The 25,847-nt window shown below is 44.4% G+C and overlaps 1 pseudogene; it reads right to left on the bottom strand.

The window, feature by feature from the left end:
- Positions 22,998 to 24,981, bottom strand: LOC110261518 (annotated as a pseudogene).

Below are 25,847 nucleotides of genomic sequence, written 5' to 3'. Positions count from 1 at the left end.
TGAAGATAATGCTTATTTCTATCTGAGAGCATCACATTTAAATATTGCCAGTGTAGCTGAGCTATAAACAGAGGCGATGAGTGACAAGAAGCAGGCGATGTTCAGTGTCTTTGTCTCAGCATCTGTTTGTGGAGGAACTCACACCACGGAGATTCCAGGGCACGTCGTTGATTTTGGATGTGGTTCCAGGAAACTCAGGCTGGGCGTGGGGCAGTGAGACAAGGAAGGGAAGCAGCAGTAAAGGGTGTGTTCCCTGCCATCGTGGGCTCTGAGGCTTAATCGCATTGAGGGATTCTGGGAACCATTGCAGGGGACATGCCTCAGAGCTGACCCGCCCAACAGGCAAGAACGTGCACATCCTCCCATCAGTCATTAGTTGAAGGCTTCCTGGATGTATTATTGTGTTTGACCACAGAACAAAAGGGCTTCAGGCAGGGAAGGGGGTGCTGGGAGATGGAAGTCGGACCAGCATGCACTGAGACGGGGTGAGGAGGGGGCAAAGGAGTCTGGGCAGGGTACCAGCAGCTTCTGCCCCACCCACCTTTTGTCCTCTCTACCATTATTATTACTTTTTCAGGCCGTGCCCATGGCATGTGGAAGTTCCTGGGCCAGGGATGGAACCCAAGCCACAGCAGTGACAATGCCAGATCCTTAACCCTAGGCCACCAGGCTACCATTGTTTAGAAAGCCTGAAAGGAATAGGTGTCCCAAATGACAGAGGTGGGCACTGGTGACGGTACCAGTGGGACCAGACCATCAGGGAAGTACTGCCCGTTGAGTTTCCTGATAGGATGGGTCCACCCTAGGGCCGTGACCAGAGCGTTTACTGCAGAAAGCCACTGAGCGCTTCACTCATGTCCATCATGAGGACCCAGGACTGGATGCACCTTTCATTATAAAGAAGAAACAGGTTGCTTGTCCCCAGACACTCTGGTGTAAGGTGTGGTCTTGTGGAAATAGAGTTCAGATCTGGCCTGTGTTTTCACAGGGGATTGCATGTGGTTGGAGGGACCTCCCCACTCTCTTGACAGCACCCCTATTTTTTTCCTAAGTAAATCTCTATAATAATTGCAAGGCATGGCCATTTGCCCCAATATTCTTCACCATCTCCCAATTTTCCAAAGAGAGAATCCAATTTGGAGGAGCTGTTCCTTCAGCTGGTCCCACTATCCTAAATCCTAAGTGAGTACTGTTAGGTGCACGGCCAAGTTAGTAAAGCAAAAGAGATTTATTAAGGCATCAGAGGGGCACAGGCTGAGCTCAGGATGGTGCCAGCTCTGACTGTGAGGAGGTGTTAGGCTCTGTGGCAGGAATCTGTGCCTGCAGTTCATGGCGGGCAGGAACTTGTGGCTGGAATGATGAAGAAGGAGGGGAAGGTCAAGGGAGGGGTAGGGGCTTGAGTCCCATGACAGAGGGCAGTTAATCCCTGTAGGGGGTTCATCTATGCAGGCAGTTGTTTTCTGCAGGCCGTTGTTTCTTGCTGCCCAACTTGAGCATCCACATTCGAGGAGAGGGGGTCCACAGCAGGTCTCAGGTAAACAGCCACATTTGGGGATTGAGGGTCTGTCTCTGTCCTCCTGGGAACCTATCAGGTACCCAAGAATTACTATCTAAAGCAGTGCTTCTCCATCCTGGCTCTGAGAACCACAGCACCAACCACTGGAGGAGGTTGTTGGCTCCATCCTATACCCACTGAATCTGAGTCTGAGGGCAGGGTATCTGCACCTTTAAGAAGAAGCCCAGCTGATTCTAATGACCTAGATCTGTGGGTCTCAAATTTTACTGCCCACGAGAATCCCCTGGAGAGCATCCATCTAACCCCAGCTACCACTATTCCCCGCCCACCTCCCACACTCCCAGTGCCCAGCCCACAACCAAGACCATTCAGCCAGAAATTCAGGAGTGCTATCCAGGCTTCGTGATGGTTTAAAACTCCGCAGGTGATTCCCATGTGTGGCCAAGTTTGAGAACCAGTACCCTGACCTGAGGCTGATAGAGATGATAGTATGAAGCAGTTGACTGAGAAGCTAGAAGCTCCAGGAGTTCCCATAGTTGTAGCTCAGCAGTAACAAACCTGACATGGTGTCCATGAGGATGCGGGTTGGATCCCTGGCCCTGCTCAGTGGTTAAGGATCTGGCGTTGCTGCAAGCTGCAGCATAGCTTGAAGATGCAGCTCTGATTCGACCCCTAGCCTGGGAACTTCTATATGCCACAGGTGCAGCCCTAAAAATCAAAAATAATAATAATAATAAAATAATTACATACAAAACTTTGCAGATACCCAAATAGTACAAGATTGAAGTACTTCTGACTTTTCACACACTTGCTAATGTTGAGATAAAACATTACCGACTGCAGTACTTGTGAATATGTCTATTACCGGAGCTTTCTACGTTTTCCGGCATATGGAAATAAAGTAACTTGTTTATGGTGCATTTAATTTTTGAGAGGCTCACCTGCAGTGGAGCAGCATAAGGCAAGTCCTCAAGAACTATTTTGTTTGCTTCCAAGATATTTTGCTTTGCAGGAAATTGCTAAAGTGAAATAACTTTAGTTCTTTCCTTTAACATCGGTGCGCCCCGCCCCCACCCCTTATTTGTAAAGAAAAGCAGTCCCACCTCCAAGAAAGGATGAGACCAGCTCCTCCCAGGAACTCACACAGCCATCTAGTTCTCTAGATGTGCAAGATGACTGCATGAGAAACCTAACGAAATCAGTTTCATCCAGTCAAATGTGCCAAGGAACCATACATGGCTTTTAGTCAGCCATAAAAAAGAGGGAAATAATGCTATTAACATCAACATGGATGCAACTAGAGCTCCTCATACTAACTGAAGTCAGAAAGAGAAAGACAAATATTGTATAATATTACTATATGCATCACTTATACAACACAAATGAACTTACCTATGAAACAGAAATAGACTCACAGGCTTGCAGAACAGACTTTTGGTTGCCAAGTGGGAGAGGGAGAGGTGGGATAGGTGGGGAGTTTGGGGTTAGCAGATGCAAACTATTACATTTAGAATGGTTAAGCAATGAGGTCCTACTATACAGCATAGGGAATTGTATCCAATCTCTTGATATAGACCATGGTGGAAGATAATATAACAAAAGGAATATATATATATGTGTATATGTGTGTATATATGTGTATATATATAAAACTGGGTCTGCAGCAGCAGAAATTGGCACAACATTATAAAGCAACTATAATAAAAAAAATTTTAGGGGGGAGGGATGGGCTGGGGGTTTGGGATAGAAATGGTTTAAAATTGGGTTGTGATGATGGTTGTATAACTACAAATATAATCAAATTCATTGAGTCTAAAAAAAATCCCAAAAATTAAAAAAAAATGAAATTAATAAGAAGGGGGAAATAATAAAACCATTTTTTAAAAGGAAAATTATAGTTTTCCTATAGGAGTATTAGCTATATTATAAAGGTAATTCAACTGCCTCTATAATAGTGAAATCAAAGTATGTTTAGTCTGATTTTACCTGGAGCCAAGAATCGTTTGCTTCATATCTTTCACATTCTCATTTTTTCTTCATGCTCCAAGACTCCCAGTGAAAAATATTAAATATTCAAGGTAATAGAGTCTGTATTCTTTCCATAGCTTAGATTTGGCCCAGCACGCAGAGCCAAGTGTCAACTGGGACTTGAAGTAACCCCTGAGCAGGCAGTGCTAAGGCATTTCTGAGAGTTCAGTTCTGCCCGAAGCGACTCCTTTCTGAAAACATGCCCCATTTCTGGCTCCCTCCCTCTCCCATGGGAGAGGGGTTCACCCCTACAACCTGGAGCAGCCCATCTGGGAGACTCAGGACTGGGAGTCTGGAGTTCCAGCTCTGTGGCTTCTGTGTACCCCTGGTGACATCCAAAAGTTGCCCCAACTCTGTCATTTCATTCTAAAGTTTTAAGCTGCTCTGGTATTCTAAAAAATACTTTTGTCCCAGGTTCCCAGCACAGAACTCCTAAAACGCTTGGAATGTACTCACTTTTGTGTGCTAATAAGAGGATCACTAGGGATCACTAGGCAGCTTCCAGATAGGACTGGTTGTCACAAAAGCCAACCCTGTGATTAGAAAGTTAAAGATTTCAGAGTTCCCATTGTGGCTCAGCAGGTTAAGAACCCAGATAGTTTCCATGAGGATGCAGGTTCGATCCCTGCCCTCACTCAGTGGTTAAGGATCCAGCATTGCTGTGAGCTGCTGTGTAGGTTGAAGACACGGTTTGGATACTGCATGGCTGTGGCCATGGCTTTGGCTGTGGCTGGCAGCTACAGCTCCGATTCGACCCTTAGACTGGGAATTTCCATATGCCACAGATGCAGCCCTAAAAAGACCGAAAGAAAGAAAGAAAGGAGGGAGGGAGGGAGGGAGGGAAGGAATGAAGGAAGGAATGAAGGAAGGAAGGAAGGAAGGAAGGAAGAAAAAAGTTAAAGATTTCAACCTCCAGGGAAGAGGAAGGAAGAAGGGGTGGAGACTGGCTTCCATCACCAATGGCCAAGGAATTAATAAATCACACCTACATAATGGAACGTTCATAAGAGCCCCTAAGTGATGAGGTTCAACGATCTTCCCCAGCCAGTGAATACACTGAGGTGCCCAGAGGAAGGCTGGAGAAAGCTACCCCCACCTGGAGGTGGACGCCCACCTCCATCCCTCACCTTATGCGTCTCATCCATTCAGCTATTGGCGTTAGAATAGAATTAAGTGGGCGTTCCCGCTGTCGCACAACAGGATCATCAACATCTTCGGAGCGCTGGAACATGGGTTTGATCCTCTGCCAGGAAAGTGGGTTAAGGATCTGGCGTGGTTTAAGTCTTAACTGCGGCTCAGATCTGATCCCTGGCCTGGGAACTCCATATGCTGCACGATGGCCAAAAAATGAGAGGAAAAAAAGGATGGAATTAAATTTTTAGGTGTGAACCCTCGTCATATGGAGGTTCCCAGGCTAGGGGTTGAGTCGGAGCTGTAGATGCCGGCCTACACCCCAGTTTCAGCAACGCCAGATCCAAGCACGTCTGTGACCTACCCCACAGCTCATGTCAACGCCAGATCCTTAACCCAGTGATCGAGGGCAGGGATTGAACCTGCATCCTCACGGACGCCAGTTGGGTTCGTTAACCACTAAGCCACGACGGGAACTCCATAATTAAATTTTTAGACACCAGACTGATGTCAGAATTGATCTAGAAAAATTTAAAAATCCCTGTTCATTCTATTTTCCTCCTCTTCTGATTTTCTAGGTGATGGGCCTGTATTAATAAAAGCCAGTTAGGAAAACTAGAACTCCTCTAAGCATTTCAAAAGGAAGCATTTAACTCAGGGTGAGTGTCAGCTCTGTGCTTCTGGTGATTTAATCTAATTTGTCTCTGTCCGTGAGGGACAGGGACCCACCACTGCCTGGGGCCGTGCAGCCTGGATTTTCTCGTGCTATTAAACTCCTCCCCCTCAACGATCACACTCGGACAATCATGGCACATCAAGTGAGTAGTTCACAGAATCTGAGAACCAATCACCAGATTCGAGGGGTGCGGTGTCTGGCATACGGCTGGTTCAGGATCCTAAATGAGCTCAGATTGTTTCCTGGCCTCTATTGGAAATGTCTTTTCTCAGATCAGGGGAGACTCGTTCTGGGCATTAAATTCTAGAAGTGGCCGCACAGTTAATGAGTCTCCGCTGGGGAAGCCCGCTCCAAACGGAGAGGACCGGGCTCTTGCCTGGGCCAGAGCGAATGCAATTCAAAACAAGCCCTGGAGTTCCCATCGTGGCTCAGTGGTTAACGAATCCAATTAGGAACCATGATGTTGCAGGTTCAATCCCTGGCCTTGCTCAGTGGGTTAAGGATCTGGCATTGCCGTGAGCTGTGGTGTAGGTCACAGATGTGGGTTGGATCCTGAGTTGCTGTGGCTCTGGCGTAGACCAGTAGCTATAGCTCCGATTGGATCCCTAGCCTGGGAACCTCCATATGCCGAGGGAGCGGCCCTAGAAAAGACAAAAAAAAAAAAAAACCCAAAAAACAAAAAAAACAAGCCCTTTAATCTTGGGGTGGGGGGGTTAGAATGGCTTTTGCTTTTTTCAACTCCTCCTCCCTCATGTCAAAAAATTCATTCTCAGCACTTCTTGGGAAGTTTTTGCGTCTCTGGGGAAACTGATGCTATAGAAGAGAGGGATTTCTGGTGCCACCTGTGGGGTAGTAAACTCAGCCAAGACCTGAGGACCAAAGGCTAAAGAAAGACTAGCATTAGCGAGTGTGGAACAGAGGGCTTGATGTATTTCCTTGGGTCTTTGAAGCGTAAGCTGGGGCCAGGTTCTGTAGTTCTTCAAGTGGGGCTTCTGCAAGGCGTGGTAAAAGGCAAGTGGTCAAGGTCATTGAGTTCACTAGGCGTCTCATGTTAAAAAGTCATTTGAGGAGTTCCCGTGTGGCCCAACAGAAAGGAACCCAACTGGTATCCATGAGGATGCCGGTTCAATCCTTGGCCTCACTCAGTGGGTTAAGGATCAGCCTTGCCTCAGGCTGTGGTGTAGGTCGCAGACATGGCTCAGATCCTGTGTTGCTGAGGCTGTGGTGTAGGCCAGCAACTGTAGCTCCTGTTCAACCCCCAACCTGGGAACTTCCACATGTGACGGGCGCGGCACTAAAAAAACAAACAAAAAAAGGTTGAACTTGGCAGGTTGCAACAGCAGAAGGAAAGAACCCTACAGAGAGTCTTACACCAGAGAGTAAATGCTCCTCCCCAGACAGACTTGTTTCGTTTCCAGTCATTTCTATTCATGACTCAATGGCTAACACCCCCCCTCCACCACAAGGAACCAGGAAATTAGTCCTTCCCCGTGCCTGGAATGGGGAAGACGGGTGAGTTTTTGGTGAACAGCGTTATTGACGACCGCACAGGCATCCAGTGAAGCTGAAACTCCATTTTCTCTTCTCGTTTCGCTTTCTTGTCTACCTTAATTCCCCCAGACAGCATTTCATCTGTGTTAGCGTCGACAGCTGGCAGCAGCAATGTGGGCCTAGAGACTGCAATAAGCAGTGTGCTCTGGAAACGTCACTCTGGTTTAGGAAACGCTATTGTAACTAAATGGTATGGGTCTAGGGTTGGTGCTATGACATCCGTATGTCTTATTACCTTTTGGAACTTGGGGAAAGTGCAACTGATGAAACTTGAAGTTGGAATTAACGACAATGCAGGTGCTGAAATGATGCCATCCACGCTAGTGCAAGACATCCCGGAATCCTGCTGTTGGGAGTCCCTGGCTGCCTGGTGCCAGGTATGTAAGTGTAAAGACAAGGGCACAGCAGGAAACAGGATGCCAGCGGCTCAGAGGAAGAGAACCTTATTAAAGGACAATCAGGAGTTCCTGTCGTGGCGCAGTGGTTAACGAATCTGACTAGGAGCCATGAGGCTTCGGGTTCAATCCCTGGCCTTGCTCAGTGGGTTAAGGATCCGTCATTGCCGTGAGCTGTGGTGTAGGTTGCAGACACGGCTCAGATCCCACGTTGCTATGGCTCTGGCGTAGGCTGGTGGCTACGGCTCCAATTAGACCCCTAGTCTGGGAACCTCCATATGCCGCAGGAGCAGCCCTAGAAATGGCAAAAAGCCAAAAAAAAAAAAAAAAAAAAAAAGGACAGTCAGAGGTCTGGACAGAATTAAGGGAATCAACAAGGTAGTTGAGTCCCCCAAGGTTGGCAACAGCAGAAACCTGGTCATACCCTTAAATAGAAAGGAAAGAGAGGAGTTCCCATTGTGACTCAGTAGTAATGAACCTGACTAGTATCCATGAGGATGCGGGTTCGATCCCTGGCTTTTCTCAGTGAGTTAAGGATCCGGCATTGCCACGAGCTGTGGTGTGGGTCACAGATGCAGCTCTGATTCGACCCCTAGCCTGGGAACCTCTGTATGCCTCAGGTGCAGCCAAGAAAGAAAGAAAGGAAAGAAAGAAGAAGAAAGGAGAGAGAAAAGTGTTAGCCCAGTGAGAGCTAGAATTGGGGAGAAGGAGCTTCTGGACAGAATCTGTAGTTGTTCAAGTACACAGCCACTGCCAGAAATGTATCCCAAAGTCAGAAGAAAGCTGGAAGAAATACCCAACTTCTCTTTCCACCTACTGATCTCCTATCAATGGCTCTCATTTGCTGAACCTGCTAAGGAGCCAGAAAGCAAGGGTGCTCCAAAGATGCAGTGCCCAGGGACCAGCCTCCCAGGGCAGAGAGAAGGGCAGAAAAAGATCTGAGAAAGGTGAGGGGTGGGCGGAGGGAGGGCGTGCAGTAAAGAGAGAATTAACACAACACAGTGAGGCTGTCTGTAGCTGGGACTGGATAAATTGGAAAATTACAGTGAGACTCTGGCCTCTAATTTCTCTGGGACTTTAATTTCCCCCAGGGAAGAGAGATTCTCCTTTCTCCATGGCAACAATGAAAGGGAAAGTTTGTCGCAGAACTTAAGCATCCCCAAGGGAATTTCATAAAGGGTGGGGCTTCATAGGGTTTCAATTTGGGGCAGTTTTTATATTGTGGCCATCGTAAGTGTGCTCCTTAGGTGGTTACTGCTGGAGTGAACCAGATTTTTCTCTAAGGCTCAGAATTATTTGGTTGGGAGATACAATAAGGGGGCCAACATTTGGTGGGTCTATGATCTAGGGCTAAATTTCAGTCTATTCATTTGAGAAGTTTCTGGAGTCAGCCACACAACTGCCCATTTCTCTGGTCCCAAGAGTGTATAAAAAATTTGCGATCAACTTTGGAGGGGGGAGTTCAGAGGTTTCCCTTGAAGACTCCTGGTCTCCCCCTAAAGGGGGTTGTCTCTTTCCTGGTTGACCATGGACGGGAGTGAGGTCCATAACCTTGACCTTACTGGGCCGGCAGAACACAAAGTGGGTAAATGCAGAGGAAACACTTCCACCCATCAAGCCACCCCTTGTTAATCCTGCTCACCACCCAGGGAGGACTTGTTATCTACCCCAATTCCTGAGATGTTGACTGGATCTCATTTACTAGTTGGGGCAGAGCTGGGCCTCCTAGGGAGTTCCTGGCTCAGTGCACTGATTCCATCCTTTGGAATGAGCGAGACCTTGAGGAAGCTTTAGAATCTTTATGGTGTGGGTAACTTCACCAAGTCCTTCCTTCTTGCAGTCTGAAGCTCTGCTCTCCTTTCCTAAGCACGTGGATTACTGATCTGTGACTTTGGGTTGACAGGGGAGATACCAGGACCTGCTTAAACCTCAAACCCAAGCCTTGGGCGTAATTCAGGGCTCTGTTGGTGGGTTACATACGTGTCCTTGCTCTGGGTACTAGTAGAAGCATTTTAGGTTTAATTTTTCTACTTTTGGTAAATGTGTTCTTTGGGTACCTGGGAACCTGAGGAATAGGCATCCCTTATTGCTTGCTTAGCATCGGTCCCTGCTCCCCTGATATCATTTTCCCTTAGGGCACTTTCCTTTTGAAGAATTCTCCTCCTCTCCTCCAATTATGCTGTTTTAGCAAGAGGTTGTCAATCTTAGGCTCTGTGGGCACATGACCCAGGACAGACCAATCAGAGCACCTGGTGCCCTGACAACAGGAATGATTGGCCCTGCTTTTGATCACATGCTCCTCTTCTGCAAATGTCATTCCGTCTTCTTGTTGTTCAGCTAAGTTTTGGCTGAGAAAAGCCTTTTCCTTTCTGGTAGTGAAGTTGGCAAGAGATGAGTGGAGAAAGTCAGTCTCACATAGGAGAGAATGAATTTAACATTTAAGGCAACAGAGAAGAGCCCTGGGAATGCTCCAGAAGGATCATGTGATTCCTGCCTCCAGTCTTCCCCAGCTGCCCCTGCACCCCTCCTAAAGTCAGTAACATTTCCTTGTTTGGAGTTCCCCTTGTGGCTCAGCGGGTTAGGAACCTGACCTAGTGTCCCTGAGGATGCGGGTTCGATCCCTGGCCTCACTCAGAGGGTTAAGGAACCAGTGTTTCTGTGAGCTGTAGTATAGATCACAGACATAGCTCAGATTAGACCCCTAGCCTGGGAACTTCCATATGCTGCAGGTGTGGCTATTAAAAAAAAAAAGTAATATTTCCTTTTTGTTTAGGGTAGACTTCATGGGATTTCTGACACAACTAACGGAGTCCTTACTGATATAGTAGAGGGTTGTCAGGGGAGGATGTGTGAGCATTTCTGGGTCCCTGGCTGTCATACCACTTCCAATTTACATCCCCAACAGCATGGAGCAGGTAAAATAATGACACAGAGTCAGCAGTAATCAAATCCCCTAAATGGGTCAGGGGATGCTTCCGGAAAAGCACTTCAGGCACCGTTAATGCACAGATTTCCGAGGACGAAGCTCCTTCAACTCTGCCAGGTGCTGTTTAAGTAACATAGAGATGTAGTAAAAGGAAGGAAATCCTGCGACATTGAGAATATCTTACAAGCCAGGCTGCAGATATGAACTTTCTCCCACAGGCCACGGGAAGCCTCAGTGTAGCTGCTGTCTAAGGCCCCCGACCTTTCTACTCAAATCAAAGCAGTTGTTCTGCTCACATTGGCCCTGCTTGTTTGGAGGGAGATTCGAGGTTAAAAAGAACTTCTACAGGACTGGAAGTAGAACGTGCGGTCATTGCATTGTCCCTAGAAGTCTGAGACAAGAAGAATGGGACAGGGCTAGGCCTTGGTGTTCTTGGACCAAGTTGCCCTGCCTCCCTGATCCTTCATCTTCTCATCTGTAAAATGACATTTTCTACGGAGGCCATGCTGTGTTTTAAGAAACCTTTGCAGACTCAAGAGCTGACCGACACCGCCATCTAGTGGGAACCTTTGGAAATCCTCTTGCAGGATCACCCCACCACCACCACCACCACCACCACCACCTCCCCCAGCTGCTTCTGAGCCTCATCAGCCTAAGAGACAGGGAGGCACACCCCATCCCTTCTGCCTGGTCCTTCAGTGATTGTTTATCTTTAAATTCTGTTTTTTTCCCCTAGTCTTCCTACATCCATGTGCATGAATACAATTCCATGTGCATGAATACTTGCGAATAGGGCTCTATAACTTGCAAGCTATAGCTCCTTTACCAGCCTCTGGGGGCCTCATCATTAACAACATCCATAGACGTAGGATGGCAGTAACACTCCTCTGGGTCCCTCACTGGCTCTTTTGAATGCTCTCCAGCCCCATCCTATCCCTTCTCAACAATTCTGGGAATTGTCAGCTCCACTTGACAATTCCAGTCTTCTCGGTAACAGCAATGTCTGCCATATTTCCTTCCAAAAATAACCCAACAACTCTACTTAACTCACTGGAATGATGTGTCCTTTTGCAATTCATTCGTGAATATCACCCTCCTCCCCACACTTAATGAGCCACCAATGCCCATGTGAGATATGAGGGGCCCTGGTACCTCTGCCGAAAAGGCCACCATCACCAGGTATCCCATGAGGTCTGATCTACCGATGCCATTGCCAAGGACACTGGTGATGCTAAAGTTGCTCTTACCAGGATAACACCCCTCCCCCGTGTCTCCTCACCACCAGCAGCTGTCATCAATGGAACTCTTACATATGTCCTCTGAAGACATAAGAAGACAAGGTGTCTGCTCTCCAGTCCAAATTTTGGCAAAATATTTCTAATGGAGAAAATTATTGTTTCTTCCAATGCTACTTGCTTGTTTCTATACTCCAACTTCTCCTTCCTTATCTTTCTAGCCCTGGCATAAGAATAGCAGTACCTCTGTTCACAGCCTTGGACACAGTTCCACCAGAACAAGTTGGGATTCTTCCATTCCTCCAAACTTAGATCTGGAACATGGCTGGGCTAGAGACTGAGTGGGAGAAGGGCAGCTGGAACACCACACCTCGCTGGTCTGTCTGTTCCTCGTCTTGGAAAAAGGGCAGGTGAGGCAGGGTCCCCTGATTGGGACTCCCAGCACCACTCTTGATGGGTTTCTAGAAGCAGGAAATTCCTTGAGCATCATTCACTTCAGCCTGGACCTCAGCTGGAGGAGGAGGGGGGAGGAGAGTTGGCAGAAAGGAGAAAGAGATAAGGACCAAGAGGATAATCAGAATTCCATTTAAAAAAAAAAAAAGTATTCACATGTTCATTAGGGATCTCTTCACATGACTCCCTGACTTCTTTCATCTTATGTAGAACTGAAACCACTGAAATTGACTGATTTAGACTCTCATTCTGCCAGCAGTCAAAGACACACCACACACACACGCACGCACGCACGCACGCACGCACGCACGCACACAAACAAAACACCACCAAATCACCCTTCCCTCTCTTTTTGGTGATACATTTCACAAGCTTGCTGTTGTGGGATTATGTTTATTCTCTTCTGTTGGCTCAAGACTCCACCCTGGCTTTCCTGAGATGCTGGGCCTGATTTCTCCACCCATCATATGGGAAAGAACCTGGAGAGGGGAGGGGAGAGTCAAGAGGCTTTCCAGGGTTGGGGCCACAACTGGCCTGGGAGGAGGGGGGCTTTCATTTTTTGTTTTTTAGGGTCACACCTGTGGCAAATAGAAGTTCCCAGGCTAGGGGTTGAATTGCAGTTGCAGCTGCTGGCCACAGACACAGCAACGTGGAATCTGAGCCATGTCTGCACCCTACACCACAGCTCATAGCAATGCCAGATCCTTAACCCATTGAGCGAGGCCAGGGATTGAACCCACAACCTCACGGTTCTCAGTCAGATTCGTTTCCGCTGAGCCACAATGGGAACTCCCCAGAGGGCCTGCTGTTAGCACGTCTCCTGCATGGCTGCGTATATGTTGAACACGGTTCAGCTCCATTCAGCAGGCTCTCATTGCATGCCTGCTGTGTACCAGGGCCTGTGTTGGGTGTAAGGAATCTACAACTTAGCGGCGAGTGTCATGGTTAAGAAAGGCCCAGGAGCAGTGTTTTCAGGGTTACTTGAGATGCTGCCTCCTAGGCCTGAAGTTCTAAGAATGTCCACCAAATAAAACATAACTTTCAACTTAAAAAAAAAATTTGTTTTAATTTTAATAAAAATTAAAGAGATTCATATTGTGGATCAGTGGATTAAGAACCCGACTAGTATCCATGAGGATGCGGGTTTGATCCCTGGCCTCGCTCAGGGGCTTAAGGATCCTGCATTGTCATGATCTGTGCTGTAAGTTGCAGATGCAGCTCAGATCCAGGGTTGCTATGGCTGTGGTGTGGACAGGCAGCTGTAGCTCCAATTTGACCCCTAGCCTGGGAACTTCCATATGCCATAGGTACGGCCCTAAAAATAAAGGAAAAGAAAAAAGAAAAAAATTTCAAATTTTTTAAAAAAGAAGAAATGCCTAGAAGATTAATCAGGATGCAAGATGCAAAACTCTAGGAGCAATGAAGGAAGAAGTTATTTAGTAGTGAGGGGACCAGTAGCCTGAAACAGCAGAAATTGGAAGGGCCGTTTCAGAAAGTCCCGTAGAGGCATTTAGAACTAGTGCATATCTGGAGTTCCCATTGTGGCACAGTGGTTAACGAATCTGACTAGGAACCGTGAGGTTGTGGGTTCAATCCCTGGCCTTGCTCAGGGGGTTAAGGATCCAGCATTGCCATGAGCTGTGGTGTAGGTCGCAGATATGGCTTGGATCCCACGTTGCTGTGGCTGTGGTGTAGGCCGGTGGCTATAGTTCCGATTAGACCCCTGGCCTGGGAACCTCCATATGCCATGGGTGCAGCCCTAGAAAAGTCAAAAAGACAGAAAAAAAAAAAAAACCCAACTAGTACGTGTCTGACATGTTACAGTGTCAGAAACAGAGGAGAATTGGGGACACATCTAGCGGGATCTACTCACTGTGCCAGTGAGGTGGCGGAGTCTTGAATCTGCCACCAGGTTCTGGGCCAGAGCAGGCAAGTTTTTCTACCTCCAGCTCACAGGACCTGACTTGCAGTGTCCCAAGTTCCTGTAAGAAGGGAGGAACCCCTGTGACAGTGAACAGAAGGGATCATCCACCCTAAGACGTGAACAAGGCGTACGCGTGTGGTGTTCTCGTTGTGGCATCTCTTGTGGCATTTGGAAGTCCGCACTGATAACAGGGCATTCGGGTCAGGCCTCCCTGCAGCCTGACTCCCCAGTCCTGCATCCCAGCCCCATCTCCTGCTGTACGCAAACTCCCACTTCCATAAGAGGAAGGTAAGCCTTCAAATACCAGCCCAAACATCACCACCTGGGATATCTGCCAGACCATCTCCTCCCAGAAAAAGCTCAGGCTCACTGGGTCCCAGAAAAGGGTGGTCACGGCGGCTTTCAATACAGCAAATTTCCCCCCGTGACACGACTGTATATTCTCATCTCCATAAACTTAGAAAAGACAATTTGTACTGAAACAGATCCCCCCATGACCACAGAGGGCTTTCTCAGGTTTCCAAGTGCACAGCCTTACCTGGTGAGAATCCAAAGCCACATGCACCTGGCCTGGTGTCAGCTTTCCTGTGCTTCTCTCAGGGCTTCTCTCCCAGCAAATCCTGTTTTGGTTCTACAACCTGCCCTGAGCTTCTCATATTCCAAAACCAGTGACCACAAAACATGAACAAAACCCAGCTCTTTTGCCAAAATGCATAGTTCTCAGGAGTGTCAAACAGAGGACTTCTAATAGAAGTCTCAGAAGAACATGGAGAAACTGAAAATGAGACAAGAGGAAAGAAAATGAATAACACCCAAGAATATGCCTTTCAATTGAAAGAGCCTGTCAAGCGTTAAGCAGAAAAAACTCTAAAATACACACACCTAGGTGTATACCGGTGACATTTCTGTATCTCAAGGATAATGAGAAGATTTCAAAATATTTTTGTTTACAAAGAAGAGTAAGCATTCCCTGGTGGCCTAGTGGTTAAGGATCTGGCATTATCACTGCTGTGGCACGGGGGCCTAATCCCTGGCCTGGGAACTTCCGTATGTCGTGGGCGTGGCCAAAAATGTAATCATGACTCTTAAACATGTGCCTACTCGGGAGTTTCCACTGTGGCTTAGCAGATTAAGGACCCAGCATTGTCTCTGTGAGGATGCGGGTTCAATGCCTGGCCTTACTCAGTGGGTTAAGGATCCGGCATTGCCTCAAGCTGTGCTGTAGATTGCAGATGCAGCTCAGATCTGGTGTTGCCATGACTACAGCATAGCTCTCAGCTGCAGCTCTGGGCACTTCCATATGCCATGGGTGTGGCCATGAAAAGAAAAAGAAAAAGATTATACCTCATCAGCAACTCTGGGTTCTAAGGGATAGCTGGTGCCAGAATATTTTTGGCTGGTGCCAAAAAAAAATCAAACGTGAGGAGAAACAAAGATGTTGTCCAAGTTCCAGTCCTGAAATCAACATGCTAAGACAGAATTGTGTGTGAAAAGAAAGATATTAGGGCAAACGTCTAAAGAGACACGAGTCCAAGAGGGTGGGTGAGCCCCGTCAGATCACAGTGCTGATCCAACTCCAGGTAAAGGGGAGGGGGAAGAAAGGAGGCATGGGAGTGTCTTAGAAGGCAACACAGTTTTAGGAGCCAAGAGTTCAAAAAGAAATTTTGGGGGAGTTCCCATCGTGACTCAGCAGTAATGAACCTGACTAGTAGTCATGAGGACGTGGGATGCAGGTTCCATCCCTGGCCTTGCTCAGTGGGTTAAGGATCTGGCATTGCCATGAGCTGGGGTGGAGGTCACAGTTGCAGCTCAGATCCCACGTTGCTGTGGCTGTGGTGTAGGCCGGCTGCTGTGGCTCTGATTGGACCCCTAGCCTGGGAACTTCAATATGCCACGGGTACAGCCCTAAAAAGACAAAAGCAAAAAACAACAACAAAAGAAGGCTTTCTGGAAGTCCTCCATCCCAGGTGGAGACCCCGATCTTCCTGCTCTTCATGGGCTGGAGGAGCCCAGGGGAAGCCTCAGCGTGAGCTAATGGATCTGGGGCAGCAGCAGGGACCTTGGGTCCATGACACTCTCTGCAACCAGAGATCCGAGGGCCGCACACTCACGGCACCATGGGTATGTTCCAGAAAGTTGGCCACCCACTAAGAAACATGTTAAAAGTGAAAGATACACTTCACAGAAAAGAATCCAAAAAAGATGTAGTGAAGTATGAGAAATGGTGGGAGCTGAGTACATCCCAGAATCAGCAGAGGAAGCTGAATAATGATGGCAAGAAAGTACCGGTAACCTCAGTGCCTCGCCCAGTCCCCTTCCAGTGCCACCAATTATGTGTTGCACTTCCTTCTACAAGGGTTCCATCATATCACTTGGGACTAAATAGTCACAGTCATATACATAAGTTGACTGCGTTTCAGTTTTCAGAATCTATAGGATGAGTACCAGAGAAATAATTTTGTTACAAGAACAAAAATGTGGATCTTGACAAAGTGATAATCAAGTCAGAAGGACAAAGTGAAAGGGGAGGCCGAAAGAAGTGTAAGCTTGTTAATTTTCTCACCTTTTATAACACAAGTCTAAATGTGAGTAGTCAAGAATATCCTATTACTGGAGTTCCCGTGTGGCTCAGTGGTTAATGGAATCGACTAGGAACCATGAGGTTGCTGTTCAGTCCCTGGCCTTGCTCGGGGGGTTAAGGATCCGGGGTTGCTGTGAGGTGTGGTATAGGTTGTAGACGCGGCTTGGATCCCACCTTGCTGTGGCTACAGTTCCGATTAGACCCCTAACCTGGGAACCTCCATGTGCTGTGGGAGCAGCCCAAGAAAAGGCAAAAAGACAAAAAAAAAAAAAGTATATCCTATTACTTAAAATGGTATGTAGATAACTACCCGCAGTAAAGTCAGCAATGTAAGTGTTGGTTCTTGGAAAATAAGGCTGAGGGGAGTTCCGTGGTGGCTCAATGGTAATGAACCTGACTAGTATCCATGAGGACACGGGTTCAGTCCCTGGCCTTGCTCATGGGTTAAGGATCTGGTGTTGCCGTGAGCTCTGGCATAGGTTGCACACGCAGCTTGGATCTGGCATTGCTGTGGCTGTGTTTTAAGCCTGCAGCTGCAGCTCTGATTCAACCCCTAACCTGGGAACTTCCATATGCCATGCGTGCAGCCCTAAACAAACAGACAAACAAACAAACTACATCCCCCCCCAAAAGAAAATAAGGCTGAGGAAGAGACTGTAATTTGTTTGGTGCTGCAGATCTTCAGTTTGAAACGGGGTTATGTCTTGATAAACCCATCGTAAATTGAAAATATCATCAAGTCAAAAATGCCTGTAATACATCTAACCTACCTTAAAGGGCTCAGAATGCTCCCATGAACCTAGGGTTAGGCAAAAAGCATCGGACACACAGCCTATTTCATAATACAGTGTTGAATAGGTCATACAGGTTATCGAATAACGTGCTGAAAGTGAGAAACAAAGGTTGTATGTTACAGAATGATTAAGTATATCAGTTGTTCACTCTGAAGGTAGCATGGATGACTGGGAGCTGCAGCATCACGAGAAGGTATCATACCACAACTCCAGCCCCCCAAAAAGGTCAAAATTCAAAATTTAAAGTTCAGTTTCTACAGAGTGCATGTCACTTTCATGCCATCATAAATTGTCACACCATCCTAAGTCAGAAGGCCTATACTCTGCATTACTTGGGCTATGTCCATAGATTAATTTTTACAATTTGAAAATGTTAACCATATAAAAGACCTGCTAGGAATTTTTTTAAAATGTATTTAAGAGAAAGTGTAAAAATAGAACTTTAATCACTGAAAAATGAAACAATTCATCTATCCTTCTTAGGAAAAAAAAAATGAAGTCACTCTTAACCTGGGTGCAGACATTATAGGCTAAGACAGAGATGGTCTTGTTAGTATTGCTAAGAATGGCATCGGAGAAACTTTTTTTAATTTAATTTAATTTTTAAAATTTTATTTGTGTATTATTTCCGCAATACATTATTTTTTTTCTACTGTACAGCATGGAGAAACTTTTTTTTTTTGTCTGTACCTGTTAGCTTTTTGGGTTTGAAACTGAGCAGGGCCCTATGAGGCTTCTGGATATGGAAGCCTTTCTGTGTCCCCCATTTCTTATTTTTAGGAAATAGACCTCATTCAGTCTCCAGAACCTTCCCTGAGTTCCAAAGGGCCCGTTCAAACAGCTCATCAGGGAGGAGAGGGGATACAGAGACAAGGGAGGAGCAGTCAAGAAACAATAGTGTCGGTAGTGTCGTGTTGCCTCGGGGGGCAGGGTCCTGGTTCCCCCCTCGAGGAATATACCTAACGACATCTTTGAGTTCTTCTGCAGAACTAAACCCCCCAACAAATGAAGGATGTTACGAAGCATTCTTCATTCCAGGACCACCAGAACCAGTCTCTAAACTGAAGAAAAATACAAGCTCACATCAAGCTCACCCTGATCCTTATCCGTGGCCTATTTTCCACTCCCAAACTATGAAACTACCTCCTCATCTCTCCCCAAAGAGGGCATAGTCTGCAGGGGATTAGCCTGCTGTGGTCTCCTTTGCCTGGCAAAGCAATAAAGCTAAAACTCCTTCACCTAAAACTCTACCTCCACATCTCTATTCAGCACCGGTGGACAGAGGCTGAGTTTTGGCCACAGTTTCTGGGAATATTCAGCTTCAAATCTGGGATTTATGAAGCAAAAAGAAAACCCAGGAAACTCACTACTTTGTGGTCCCTAGCTATTCTGCCATCTTCTCTCTACCTTGCAGAGTTTGTCTGATACTGATCTTATATTTAATGTTTAGGGTTTTTAATTGTACTTTGAGTATAGAATAGGGAAAAAGCATATTTACTTCATCATCTACTCCATCAGAAGTCTAAATAATTAATTTAAAAGATTAAATTTAATTTAAAAGATATTTACATGCTTCTTTATATTTTTAACTTTTTCTTTCGGTTGATTTCATAAGTAGGTTTTTCTAGGACATTATCTACTTTGTCTCCAATTTTAATGGCATAAAATTGTTGACAGCGTTCTTTCAAGTTCATTTGTTTCTCTCTTTTTCTCCCCTCCTTCTCTTCCCTTCCCTTAACCCTCCATTAATGTCTGGCAAAGGTTTGTGATGGATGCCTTTTCAGAAGATCATATTTTAGGTTTGGCAATGCTTTATTATATATTTTCTGTTTCATGAATGAGTTAGCTCTTGCTGTAATTCTGCATAACAAACCAAAACTCAGCAATTAAGCAACAAGCATTTATTTCTTACCAAAGGCTGTGTGAGTCAGCTACATTAGCTGGGTTAGGCTGAAATCCAGGCTCTAGACTCCAAGCTGCAGGCTGTATTCAGATTTTATCCTCCTTGAATCAGCAGGCGTCTGAGACATGTTCTTCTCATTGGGCATGGCAAGCATGCAAGAAATAAACTAGAAGTTCCTGCTGTAGCGGTTAGGACCTTGAGCCTCTGCAGGGATGTGGGTTGATTCCCATGCAACACAATGCAGTTGGTTAAAGGATTTGGCATTACCACCCCAGTCGAGGCACAGCTGCCTCGGGAACTTCCATGTGCCTCGGTGCCCTATGACCTTAAAAAAAAAAAAAAAAAGAAAGAAAAGAAAAAAAGAAATCAAAGTAAATTGCACAAATACATTTAAATCCCCTGTTCTGATCACATTTACTAACTTTCCATTAGGCAGACCCCTTTTCAATGAAGCAAAGGAAGTACATTCTGTCTGATAACTTGGCAGTATCCTCCCATTGTGGATAAAGGGTGTGGATGTATAATCCTATTGCAGGAGAATGAAGAATTGAAACCAATAATCCAATCTACTGAAATTAATTGCTGATGGTATCTTTATTATCCTCTATTTTATTACTTTGAACTCTGTTCTTTCTAGTTTCTTGAGTTGGATGATTAATTCATAAATGTTCAGACTTCGAGCATCTGAGGATGTAAATTTCTCTGAAGGTGATACTTTAGCTATATCCCGTGAGTTCTGATGTATAGAATTTCATTACTGCTCAGCTGAAATATTTTTTAATGTCCCTTACAATATTGTCTTTGACCCGAAAATTACTTACCAGCATGGTTTTTAAATTTCCAAATATATTTTTATGTTATCTTTGTTATTGCTTTGTTGCTTAATTGTATTAGAGTCAAATAATGTAATCTGTATGGTATTGATTCTTTTAGTAGAGATTTCATGTGTGGACTAATATGTAACTAATTTTCCTAAATGTTCCATTTATGTTTGAGTGAATTTTGTATTTCTTAAATTGAGGTATAGGGTTCAATATATGTGCATTATATCACAACTGTTATGTCATTAATAGCTCCTAAACATTCATTCATTTTTCATTTGCTTTCTCTGTCAAAACTAAGATATATTTTTAAAAATCCCCTTCTATTGATTTGACATTTTTCCTTGTAGGTCTCTCAGTTTTTTGTATTATGTATTTTGAGGCTATTTCTTAGGTGTATAATATTTAGAAATGTCACGTCTTCCTTATGAATTGAAACTTTATCATTATGTCTTGTAGTTGATGAAATTCAGCAGCACAAAGTAAGATTTTAGAAATAAATGTGGATTGACCCTCCTTAAAGCAAACTAGAGAGAAATGTCTGTCCCGTTCTGAGTTGGCTATACCAGCTTTGTTTGGTCACTATCTGCCTGCAGTTATCTTTTTCACTTCTTTTACATAGAACCTTTCTATTCTTTTATGTTTGAAGTATGTCTCTTACGAACAGCCTACAGCTAATTTTTTTAAAAAATATAAACTAATTAGATAGCCTGATCTTCTAAATGACTTTAGCCTCTTCATATTGTGATTATTAAATATTTACATTTATTTCTAAAATCTTACTTTGTACTGCTGAATTTCATCAACTACAAGACACACATTTCCCCCCACATTTTAACATCTTCGAAATTAGAATACTTCTATAATTGACGTTGTACTTAGCAACGTCAATTATAGAAGTAGCAAAAGTGCAAAATGTAGGTGTATTTTACAAAGTGATGTCATCTTACATTCTATGAAACATGACATCTACCCTTTGTCTTAAATTCCCCTCTCCCTCATCCCTTTCCTATCTGTATTGACTTGATTAAGGTTTTCTTAATTTCCCCTTTTCACTTATATTTGTTTGGAAGTCACACATTCTATCTCTACCGTTTTAGTAATTACTCTGAAAATCGTAACAAGCAATTTTAGTTTGTAATTAAACTAAAATTAAGATAATTTTATTATCTTAATTAAAATTATAATCTGTGAATTAAATTCCTTTTTTTTTCCCTTCAACCTACACCTACACCACAGCTCATGGCAACACCAGGATCCCCAATCCATTGATCGAGGCTAGGAATCGAACCCAAATCCTCATGGGTACTAGTCAGATTCATTTCTGCTGTGCCACAACGGGAATTCCTGTGAATTAAATTCCAAAACTAATCAGTGTCTTAGGTTGGATTCTCCCAACAGCTGCCCTTAGGACCAGAACTTGGGTTTAGGTATTTGAGAAGTGACACCAGGGGGGAGCAAGGCAGGGCAAAGGGGAACGCCAATACGAAGCTGCTCCTGGCAGATCATTGTTGTGGGTAATGGGGCTCAAATCCTCTGAACAACCAAGGGGAACTTGTTCCAGAGTTGTCCCAAGGGAGATAAGGAGGTTAGGGCATTTATCTACTGAGTCCCCCACTGGTTGAGTTATCCATGGAAAGGTTAACTCCCCTTCATTTCTCCATTACACTCGCTAAAGTTAGAAAAAGGTCTGTGGTGCAGGAGAAGGACGTCAGGCATAGACAACAGACACGGGTGCTTGAGCAATAGCAGGCAGCCTGTTAGACTGCCTACCCCATTTATAAGTGTGCTTCTATGCAAAGAGAAAATATGGGTTAGGTATCATCTATAGGAGCTTCCTGGTGGCCTAGCAGTTGAGGATTCAGTATTGTCACTGCTGTGATTCAGATTCCATCCCTGGCACGGGGAATTTCTGCATGCTGGGAGTGGGCGGGAAAAAAAAAGTGTCCGCTACAATCAGTATTCCTAAACTCCTCCTGCTCTTTGCCAAACCTTGAACTTATTCATTCCCATCACCTATCTGACTTTACATGTTCATCAGTATATATTTGATTTATATATTTTATTCCTTTAAAAATAGTTATTATTATTATTATCATCTTGCCATTTTAGGGCCTCACCTGCAGCATGTGGAAGCTCCCAGACAAGGGGCTCGACTGGAGTGGTAGCCACCAGCTTACGCCGAGACCTATGCTGCAGCTTGTGGCAAGAGCAACACTGGACTCTTAACCTACTGAACAAGGCCAGGGATCAAACCCACATCCTCATGGTTACTAGTCAGGTTCTTAACCCACTGAGCCACAACAGGAACTCCTATGTTTTATTATTTTAAACAATGAATGATCACTTAGATTTATCTATATTTTTCTTTCCTTGCTCATCATTCCTTCTTGAGCCTCACTTCTTTCTTTTTGAATCACTTTCTTTCTTCCTTTAATGTTTTTTTCACCATCTGAAATTTTTTGTTTCCTAGATTCAGACAATCAATTTGGATATTGAGATTGAAAAGCACCATGTTATAAAAATCTAATTCGTTCCTGAATTTCAGACAACAAATAGCAAGCATTTTCGCACAGAAGGATCTTTGTAGTTCAGCAAGGTTTTTTTTTTTTTTCTTCTTCAGTGTTTATTAATGAGTTTAGTCTTTGCCTTTCGGAAAATGACTTTTATTTCCCCACTCCTGAATGATAGCTTGACTGGTTATAAAATTGTAGATTTATTATTTTCTCTCAGCACTTCAAAGATATCATTCAAGTGTCGTTGATTAAAAGGCTGCTATCTGTCTACTTATTGCTCCACTTTGGTGATATGTCATTTTTTCTGTTTTTCTTTTTATTTTAACCTCAAGATTTTGTTATCTTCAGGAGTTCCCATTGTAGCTCAATGGTAAAGAACCCAGCTAGTATTGGATTCAATCCCTGACCCCACTCATTGGGTTAAGGATCCCCCATTGCCATCAGCTGTGTTGTAGGTTGAAGATGCAATTCAGATCCAGCATTACTGTGGCTGTGATGTAGGCCGGCAGCTGTAGCTCCAATTCAACCCCTAGCCTGGGAACTTCCATGTGCATGTCTATGGCAACCCTCCCCCCAAAAAAATATTTGTTATGTTCATAACAGAGCAAAAGATGATGCTTAGAACTGGATTACTTGGACCGTTCTCTTCTTAAATTCTCCAGTTCAAAATGTTTGCATCACTTAATAGCCAGAATTCTTAGATCTGCAGCCTCAGCACAATCTTTTTTGTAGTTTTAGCTTTCCCCCAGAAAATCAGTTTAGTCTGCCTACTGTAGCCACTCAGCTTCCTATCATAATGCCACTTTCTCTGGGCATGTGATAATCCTTTTCCCTCTTGTACTGTGCCATTTTGCGGGGTTGGTGCTTGCCACTCTCTTACAGAAAGTTCTGCAGGTTTTTGGAGCATTCACCGTGTTTGCAGGAGCACTATGGGCACAAAAACTCTTTAAGATGTTCTCTCTGTCTTTGTCGTTCTTCTGTACTTCGCTGTGTCTCAGTCTGCATCTATTTTTATTTATGCCATTCAGGATTGTTGTAATCATAAAGCCAGTCCAAGAAAATAGATAAGCAAATTCTGCCTGCATTTCCCAGAAAACCTTGTGGCCCAAAGACATGGGGCAGGGAATGAAAATAGAGTTCAGCCAAACTGTAATGAGATGAGTGAAGCAAATCAGCTGCAATCTGGTTGGAGGTTGAAAAATTCAGATGATTGAATTAGGTCATCAAAATGGAAAGAGGTTACTGAAATTGTTGTGTGATTAATATAATTGGAAGAGGAGGTATCAACCCCACCTGAAGGCTATGCACTTGGGGGCTCTTGTGATTTCGAGATTTTACTAAAACTGGACTCAGTATGTTAGTCAATGAGGCAGGAAGAACCACACCAGACGTAGGCAGTGTTAGGCTTGCCAAGGGAGGAACACACAAGGCCAAGTCAGAAAAGTGAGAGACATTTATTTATCTGAAATGGATGGGCTGAGCCTGAGATGGCATCAGCCATGACTGTGAGGAGTCATTCTCTTTATAAAGGGCTGGTGGTGGAAGGAACGTGATCAAACGATGTGCAGGGGAGGGATGTGACAGAGGAGTACGTGTCTCCTCTCCACATCTCATATCAGGATAAGTGTCGCACCTGCCCTTCCAAGGGCAGGGACTGGCATAAGCAGGCGTGGTAGTCAATCTTTGGTCAGTCATGTCCCACAAGCAACCTTCCATATGTCCTTGTCAATGTGGCTCAACCTAAACAGCCACATCCACCATCCCCTAGGAACCTATCAGGCAGCTACAGATCTAGCATCCCTGTACCAAATGCATCTGTTCAATAAACAACTCCAACTTGCCTCAGGGGACAATCATATTGTCATCATGAATTATCGGCTCAGGAATCTGAAGACACAGTAAAGCCCAGTGGGTCATGTCTCTTAACCCCAGAAAAACAAAATTATGAAGTATATCAAACCCATTACATTAATCGTTTTGTGATACAATCAAGATCATCACTGTGTTTGGTGCTTAACATACTTGTAAAATATAACTGAATTTGGCATATTCAAGTGTATGACAAATTGCCTGTGATTCCAAATTAAATGCTTGGTTCGAAGTTGAATGGTAGAAGTGATTTAGTTTATAATCAGTGGTTTATAAGGAGTTGCGAAAAAACCTGCATTAAAGAGTTGTTTAATAACACGGGAAGGATTAGTTTATTGGGTCATAAGTTTGTAGAGTTTAGACATCCCAAGGTCTTAAAGAAAATTAAATTATATTAAATGTATAAATATTATTTTAAGTATTTAGAGGTAATTTGTCTATTCAATTCAAGTTTACTTAATGTTAATCAAAATTAAATTCCCTTCAGTAACCAGTCCAATTGATAATAAAATTTCTCTGAAATTGGCTTCTATTTTATACAAAATGTACTGGATTTAAAATAGTATAATAAAATTTATAAGATGAATTTAGGAGTTTAAGAAAAACTAGGTTTTTTGTTTTTTGTTTTTTTCTTTTGTCTTTTTGCCTTTTTCTAGGGCCACTCCCGGGCATATGGAGGTTCCCAGGCCAGGGTCTAATCAGAGCTGTAGCCACTGGCCTATGCCAGAGCCACAGCAATGCGGGATCCGAGCCTCATCTGTGACCTACACCACAGCTCACAGCAATGCCGGATCCTTAACCCACTGAGCAAGGCCAGGGATCAAACCCACAAGCTCATGGTTCCTAGTCAGTTCACGATGGGAACTCCAATAAAAACAAGGTTTTTAAATTTATAATTCCAGTAAGTAAATTTTTAAAAACCAAACCCAAATAAGTGAAAATAACCTCTGGTACAAAAGCTGCCCTTGGACATTAAAAATAAAAATTCTTAGAAACTGAATCTAAGCATTCATTTTTTTTTTATCAGTGTAACCTCTTATTCTCTAATCTCATCTTCTGAAAGTCCTATTGAGTATAAACTGGACCTTTTTACTTTCATGCCTCTCTCTCTTCTTTTGGTCTTTTTAGGGCTGCACCTGTGGCATATGGAAGTTCCCAGGCTAGGGGTCAAATCAGAGCTACAGCTGCCAGCGTACACCACAGCCAGAGTAACACCAGATCCAAGCCATGTCTGCAACCTACACCACAGCTCACGGCAATGCTGGATCCTTAACCTGCTGAGTGAGGCCAGGGATCAAACCTGTGTCCTCATGGATACTAAGTCAGGTTTGTTGTCACTGAGACACAACAGGAGCTCCTCTTGCCTCTCTTTGTTTGTTTGTCTATCCAGAATGCAACACAGAGGTACCATTATATATTTTTTATTTTATTTTATTTTTTTCAGGCTGCACCAGCAGCATATGGAAGTTCCCAGGCTAAGGGTGGAATCAGAGCTGTAGCCAAGCTATGTCTGTGACCTATACCACAG

Source organism: Sus scrofa, chromosome 7 (assembly GCF_000003025.6).
Source record: "Sus scrofa isolate TJ Tabasco breed Duroc chromosome 7, Sscrofa11.1, whole genome shotgun sequence".
NCBI lineage: Eukaryota > Metazoa > Chordata > Mammalia > Artiodactyla > Suidae > Sus > Sus scrofa.
This window is presented reverse-complemented; position numbering and strand designations above follow the sequence as displayed.